Source organism: Aphis gossypii, unplaced genomic scaffold, assembly GCF_020184175.1.
Source record: "Aphis gossypii isolate Hap1 unplaced genomic scaffold, ASM2018417v2 Contig00772, whole genome shotgun sequence".
NCBI classification, from domain to species: domain Eukaryota; kingdom Metazoa; phylum Arthropoda; class Insecta; order Hemiptera; family Aphididae; genus Aphis; species Aphis gossypii.
The window spans coordinates 35,829-43,976 of record NW_026083275.1 but is presented as its reverse complement, the minus strand read 5'-3'; the positions used below and the strand labels follow the sequence as shown (position 1 = coordinate 43,976).

General features: G+C 30.6%; 1 non-coding gene across 1 annotated transcript; it reads right to left on the bottom strand.

Annotated features, from left to right (window-relative positions):
* Nucleotides 1-1,241: 1,241 nt before the first annotated feature.
* On the bottom strand, nucleotides 1,242-1,314 carry Trnak-cuu (transfer RNA lysine (anticodon CUU)). The gene has a single exon. It is a non-coding gene; the product is annotated as a tRNA-Lys (tRNA).
* Between the last annotated feature and the right edge of the window lie 6,834 nt (nucleotides 1,315-8,148).

The window sequence follows — 8,148 nt, the reverse complement described above, 5'->3', positions numbered from 1 at the left end:
TCACTATGCAGCTCAATGTAGAAATAAACCTGCAAATACAATAATCGTCCATCTAATCGGAATAGCTTTACTCAACCACCAACAAATTATAACGCACGTTCAACCACGTGTGCATATTGTAAACGAAGTGGCCATGATATAAGTGCATGTTATAAAAAACGTAATAATGAAAGTAGAAACAACAATTCGGGAAACGCGAACGTGTCGGGCGAGGACCGTGGTACTCGTTCGATAAATCAAATAATCGCGGGGGAAATGCACAATGTTACCACATCGTCGCTGCTTTAGAAAACAATCACATAACGTGTATATCACCTGCGAGCAAAACAAACGAGTTAAATTTATTAATAGATACAGGTATTCAGGTGAATATACTTAAGATAAATTGTTTACAAGGACAATTAAGTATAGATTAAACACAAAAAATTAATTTAAGAGGCATTCATAAGGAGTTAATACAAACAATAGGCAAAATAAAAATACCAGTTATAATAAATAACAAAAATATAGACATAGAATTTTATGTAGTGGGAATGCAATTCCCTATTGTTGTATATATAATGAAATTACAAAATATTAAAATAACATACGAAGCAGAAAGTCAATCAAACCGAGTCAGCAAAATTGCCACGACTACTTAAGGCGACGTCTACGACGGGAGGAGGTTGGTTTTTTGTTTGTTTCGCTTATTGTGGTAGCCAACGAGCTGCAGTACTTTTACGTTTCTTTATATTATTTTATTTTTACATATTTTATTATATTTGATTTCTTTTTTTAAAAAAACCAAGCGTCACTGTTTTTCTTTACTCCTTTTTCAAAGGAGAAATATATTTTATCTTACGAGTGGGTACAGAGACGTTGTGGTGAATAACACTTTAAAAAACAGGTAGTAAGACATTGTGGTACTTTTTTTTCGGCCAGTACTCGTTATCGTGGTCAGTCGAGAAAGAGTAAGACCTTGTCTAGGTAAAAGATAACTCACCCTCGAACATCCAGTACTCGTTATCGTGGTCAGTTGTTCGGGAGTAAAATAACTTAGAGTTGTATAGTGTAATCCTGTTGGACTTTTATTTAATTATCCTATTGCGCAGCACTCGTTACCGTGGTCACCAAAAGGACAACTTAAATTAAACTCATACAGCAGGTGTCGATAATTTACTCGTTTGACGGTTAGAGAATCGGAAACCGAAACATATCTGTTATATACGTCAAGCCTTTGCGTGGCGTATACGACAAAGTGGCGCCCAACGTGGGGCTCGAACCCACGACCCCGAGATTAAGAGTCTCGTGCTCTACCGACTGAGCTAGCCGGGCTGCTCGATACTTCACGGGATTACCTCGAAACATCGTTTGTTTTATTTTATTTAATTTTTTTTTGTTCGTGTTTATAAACTTTTGATTTTTTTAATTTAACCTGAGTGTAAACGTAGTGAATAAGTATATGTGCCGTCCATAAAGTGTAAAAAAAAAAGAAGCATAGCGGTTTTCAATATAACTCCAAAGAAAAATCACCACAGTCCGGAAACAAAAGGTACCCATTAACGATAATAATAAAAGAAAGAGAGATAAACAATTCTTATAATAAATAATAAATATACTAAATTTTTATGTCTTGATGAATGATTTAAAAGATACAAAGTCGGAAATCTCAATTACTATTAATAAAGCCACGGACATTTACGTTCTAAAAAAAGAGGATCTAATAAAATATTGTAAATTAAAAAAATTAAATTCAGCAGGTAGATCATCCGATTTCAGATCCAGACTTAGTAGGTACATAAAAGGCATTTTAAGCCCAGACGACGTAGAAAATACTCTAAACAACGAGGAACGTATAGAAATTATAAATAAATCGATAGCCGAAAAAATTGATCTTGGAACATTAGAAAAAGAAGTAGGCCTACCCAATTCAAGTCCTGAAACCTCTCAAATAAACACAGAACTCACAAATAAACTCCTCCACACAACCATAGATAGCTTAGAATTATTTGACAATTTAAACAATAGTGTTAACCTATATTCAAATAAAGCTCAGGATATATTAATTCAACCGAAATAAATTTTCCGAATCTGAAAAGAAAACTTATAACTTATACATTTGATACTACCAATAATCTTGAAAATACTACAGTCCCATTTGAAGGAAATAAACCCGACGAAAATAATAAAAAAAATATTTTAAATCAACCATCATATACACGCAACACACCAAACATGTTTAACCAAGGCTCATGGAATAAATATATGGTAATAAAACCAGATAGCTTTTCCGGACAAGGGGATATTAAATTATTTTTTAAACAATATGAAAAAGCAGCAGAAGTAAATAATTGGGACAATAAAGAAAAAATAAAATTCTTGTCAATATTTTTAAAAAACACAGCCAACACCTTTTTAGAAAATTTAAAAATATAAGAGAAGATTGGACATGGGAAGATTTAAAAAACGAATTTCTTAGTGAATTTCAACCAATAGGATATTCAATACTTTTAAAAAATAACTAGAAAATAGAAAACAGAAAATTCAGAATCAACTACGAGTTACATCACTGATATAGAAAACTTGTGTAGACAGGTGAATAAAATATGAATGAGGAAGATATATGTATATATATATTAAAGGATTAAAGGAACCAATTTTAAATGCAATTTCCCTACATGACAATAGCAATTTAAAAATATCAGAAATAACTTAAGAAAATTCGAATTGATGCAATTTAGAATAAATTCTAGGGATACAAATCAAAACGAATACACTAAAATATAAGTGAACAAGTTCTACAATTAAACAAAGACAAATGAAAGAGAATTTGAAGAATTTAAATAGAACTAGAAAATAGAGACAGAGAACATAAAAAAGAGATTAAAAAATTAAGTGACGAAATAAACAAATAATTTATCTGGAAAAATCCAAAATAAATCCGTAACTTCGTAAACGATAATTTTGATGAAATGAATAATTATAGCCGTTATAACGGTAGAGGTAGTAGTTATGAGAAAGAAATGAATTATCAAGCACCCAGACGAAACTATAGAGACAAAAGTCCATACCCGGAAGATTACAATCGTAAAAATAGAGAATCTAATATGGACAGACAATACGGTAGAGATAGGTCACTATCCAGAGATAGGAATATTACAACAGAAGACAAGAGAACCCAGTCCATATAGAAATAATAATAGAGATTACAGAAATAGGTCAAATTCTAGAGACAGAGACAGCAGCCGAAATAATTATTACAGCTCAAAACATGAATACAGTAGGGACAATAGCCGCGAAAGAACACCAGAACGATACAGAGACAATTACGAAAAAGAATCGAAAAAAGTAACATGCTATAAATGCAATGAAAAAGGTCATTATGCAGACAAATGTACCTTATCAAAAAACGATTAAATCCCGAGTCAAAAGAAGATTCGGAAAATACAACTCGGGAATATAATTACCAAATTAATAACACAATAATATCTAATGAAGAAAATAAGGAAAAAATTGATTACTTACAATTCGTGGAAAAATGGTATAAAAACAAAATTCTAATAAAACAATTAAAAATGATGATCGAAAATAGTGAAATTGAAATTGAATACATATACTCAAAAAAAAATACGTTGAAACCACTAACCGAATTCCAAGAATTTTTATTACACAACAATACAAATAAACATTTAGTAGTGACTACGCAGAATTACGGGTGATATATTTTCTTTAAATGCAGATGTTGCAATTGGACACTGTGTTAGTAAATGTTTCACGATGTCAAATTTAATATTTTAATTAATAAATTTAATAAATACAATCCGAATTGTAAAGCTTTCACTAAAAACAACATTATATTAGCTAAATATCTGGGAAGAAGCAATTTTTCTAAAGACTACGTACCACAATTTCACTTATCTAAATTAACTGAACACTTCAATCAAACAAATAAGACAACAACCCGAGGGTGAAAACCAAATTAGCCTTAATACAGCGGTGAAGTTTAATGATTTAAAAATATATGCAAAATCAATGTCAACCTTAGATGAACAAATAACAAATGAATTAAGCTTAAAATCAAATGATAAAATAAAAACGGTACATTCTGTAGGAATATCGACGATAGCGCTAATATTAACCGGAATTATCCTATTCAAAATAATAAAATCACTCAAGACAAAAAATAAAACTAAGCCATTAGACACTGTGAAAGTAGTATACAATGCTCAGAGCAACCAACTTCAAGTCCAGGATAACACAGAATCAGCCTAAAGATAAATATTAAGATTAATTAAACATTAGGTAATAATAAATATTATAATTTAAAAAAAAAAAAAAAAAAGAGAGAGACTAGTTTTAAGACAAAAGGGGGAAAATAGAATTAAGCAGAAAACTAACCATTATATTCTAAAAAAAAAAAAAAAAAAAAAAAAAAAATATTAACCATTTTTTTATTTTATTTATCATAAAATATAAAATTAAGTTAAGTTAGAAACTAACCATTATATTCTTAAGGCAAAATGTCAACAAAACAAAAATGTAAAATAATACAATTAAGCAGAAAAATTAACCATTTATTTTTAAGATACACATAATAATGTAAAATTAAGACAAAAAGCAAATGTAAAATAACTCAACTAAGCAGAAAAACGTAACATATTATTATTATTATTATTATTTTTTTTTTTTGGGGTAAATATAAAATTGTAAAATTTAAACCAACCATTTGTAAAAAAATTGTGTACTACCTACTATATAGTATAAAAATGTTCCAAATTAAATCAAAACTATTTCAAAACTTAATGAAAATAAATAATATCAAGAAACGAGAATCAAAGAATATAAATTTCAAATCCATTATTACAGATGGACAAAAAAGAAGAAGTCGCGAGACTAGAAAAAAAAATCAAAAATGTCCAATTCAATATAAATAGGATCCAACGAGGTAAAGAAGCTTACAATAGAAACAAAATCAGGAGGATTCGAAAACACGAACCACAACAGCAAGTAAAAAAAACAAAACAGCAGATATAATAGCAATAGAGGAAGAAATAAGAAAGAAATTTGAAAACCTGGTGGATTTTATAACAAGGGAACAAAAAAAAAAATGATATTACAATGTCGTATAACCACAAATAGGTACGTAATATATATATATATAATATTCCCATTACAAAATACCTATGTGTAAAAATAAAAAATATCAGGACATATTTTATTTGTAGTAATGGGACTGTTGTATATATAATGAAATTACAAAATATTAAAATAACATACGAAGCAGAAAGTCAATCAAACCGAGTCAGCAAAATTGCCACGACTACTTAAGGCGACGTCTGCGACGGGAGGAGGTTGGTTTTTTGTTTGTTTCGCTTATTGTGGTAGCCAACGAGCTGCAGTACTTTTACGTTTCTTTATATTATTTTATTTTTACATATTTTATTATATTTGATTTCTTTTTTTAAAAAAACCAAGCGTCACTGTTTTTCTTTACTCCTTTTTTCAAAGGAGAAATATATTTTATCTTACGAGTGGGTACAGAGACGTTGTGGTGAATAACACTTTTAAAAAACAGGTAGTAAGACATTGTGGTACTTATTTTTTCGGCCAGTACTCGTTATCGTGGTCAGTCGAGAAAGAGTAAGACCTTGTCTAGGTAAAAGATAACTCACCCTCGAACATCCAGTACTCGTTATCGTGGTCAGTTGTTCGGGAGTAAAATAACCTTAGAGTTGTATAGTGTAAATCCTGTTGGACTTTTATTTAATTATCCTATTGCGCAGCACTCGTTACCGTGGTCACCAAAAGGACAACTTAAATTAAACTCATACAGCAGGTGTCGATAATTTACTCGTTTGACGGTTAGAGAATCGGAAACCGAAACATATCTGTTATATACGTCAAGCCTTTGCGTGGCGTATACGACACTATACCTAAGGACGGTATATTAGGACATGAATTTTTACTAAAAAACAAAGTAATGGTGGACGTAGCCAAAAATAGGTTAATTATTCAAGATGATGAAGCAACCTTGCACGAAGAACATTGCGGTTCTGTGATTTTTAAATTGCAACCACGTACGGAAACCGTCGTAGAAATAGCAATAGCTGACCCAGTCGTGGAAAGTAAAAGTATATACATACACAAACAACAAATTACGAAGGACGTATATTGCAGTAGTACGGTGTCTACTGTGAATAAAGGGAAAGCAATAGTTAGTATGTTAAATATATCTGAGGAGATAAAAGACATAGATGTAACTGATATAAATAAGATAAATTATGACAGTGAATATGAGATATATACGGTAGAAACAAAAAATAATTATAATGAACGTATAACGCGTTTGAGACAAATAATAAGAACCGATCATATGGATGAGAATGAGAAAAAATCTATTTATGAGATATGCGAGAAGAATAATAACATATTTCATATGGAAGGGGACATCTTAACCTTCACCAACGCGGGAACTCATATAATAAGATTAAAAAACGACCAACCGCCTATATACCGAAGACCTTATAGACTTCCTCATGCACAACAAGATGAGATAAATACGCAAATTAAGAAACTTGAGGATAACGATATTATTGAAAGTTCAAGGAGTCCTTGGAACTCTCCTCTTTTACTAGTGCGAAAGAAAATTGACAATTCAGGTAAACAAAAGTTTAGAATAGTGGTAGACTTTAGAGCATTAAATGAATCACCATAAATGAATTCCATCCTCTGCCTAATATTACAGAAATATTGGACCAGTTAGGACAATGTCAATTATTTTCTGTTCTCGATCTTTCTAGTGGGTTTTATCAAATCAAATTAGAAAAAGAATCACGAGAATTAACAGCCTTTTCAACCAATCAAGGTCATTGGCATTTTAAACGTATGATTCAAGGCATGAAAACTAGTCCTGGAACTTTTCAAAGAGTTATGAACTCAGCTTTAGCTGGTTTAATAGGAATAAAATGTTTAGTTTATTTAGACGACATAATTGTTTACGGGAAAAATTTGTATGATCATAATGAGAAGTTAGTAGAAGTATTTGAGCGATTACAAATTAACAATTTGAAGTTACAACCAGATAAATGTGAATTTTTAAAACATGAATGTGTATATTTGGGACACGTAATATCAGAAAATGGAATTAAACAAACCTGATGAAAAGAAAGTGAAATCTGTGTTAGAATTTCCAAACCAACTAATGTAAAAGATATAAAATCATTTTTAGGTTTAAGTGGGTATTATAGGAAATTTATAAATTCATATAGTGCAATTGCGAAACCTTTAACTAATCTTTTAAAAAAAGACATTACATTTTTATGGAGTGATGAATGTCAAAAATCATTTGATAAATTAAAATCAGCTTTATGTTCTGAACCAATACTTAAATATCCAGACTTCACTAGGACTTTCATATTAACTACGGACGCGAGTAATAAAGCACTAGGGGCAATATTATCTCAGGGAGAAATAGGTCAAGACTTACCAATCTCTTATGCGTCACGGACGTTGAATAAAAGTGAAAATAATTATTCCACAACCGAGTTAGAATTTCTAGCTATAATTTTTGGGGTAAAACAGTTTAGACCATATTTATATGGAAGGAAATTTATAATACTTAGTGATCATCGCCCTTTGACGTGGCTTTTCAACTTAAAAAATCCATTATCGAAGTTAGCACGTTGGCGAATACAACTTGAAGAATATGATTATGAGATACGATATAAACCTGGGGTGCAAAATTCTAACGTAGATGCGTTAAGTCATATGTATTCGATACAAGAAATTAAAAACGAGTCGTACAAGGAATTTCTTGGGAAAATGGAACACAGTTAATTACCAATAGCAATGTAAAAGAACTATAGGTACGCTTTTGGAGTCACCGGTAGAGTATCATATAGTGACAGAAATAGCGAAACAATATAATTTTAACATCAGGAATAAATTACGAAATAAAACGTAAGTTTGGAATTACTTCATTTTTACCAGTTAGTAAAGTGATAGGCGACACGCCGTATGTAGTACAGAATGACCGGTAATAATATTTTTAGTAACGAAAATAAAGATCGTCAGAGGTCAACGTACGAGAATATGTATATAGCGTTAGTGAACTTGAAACAGTTTTGTGAGGAAAATAATTTAGATAAAATAGCAATGAATAAACTAGGT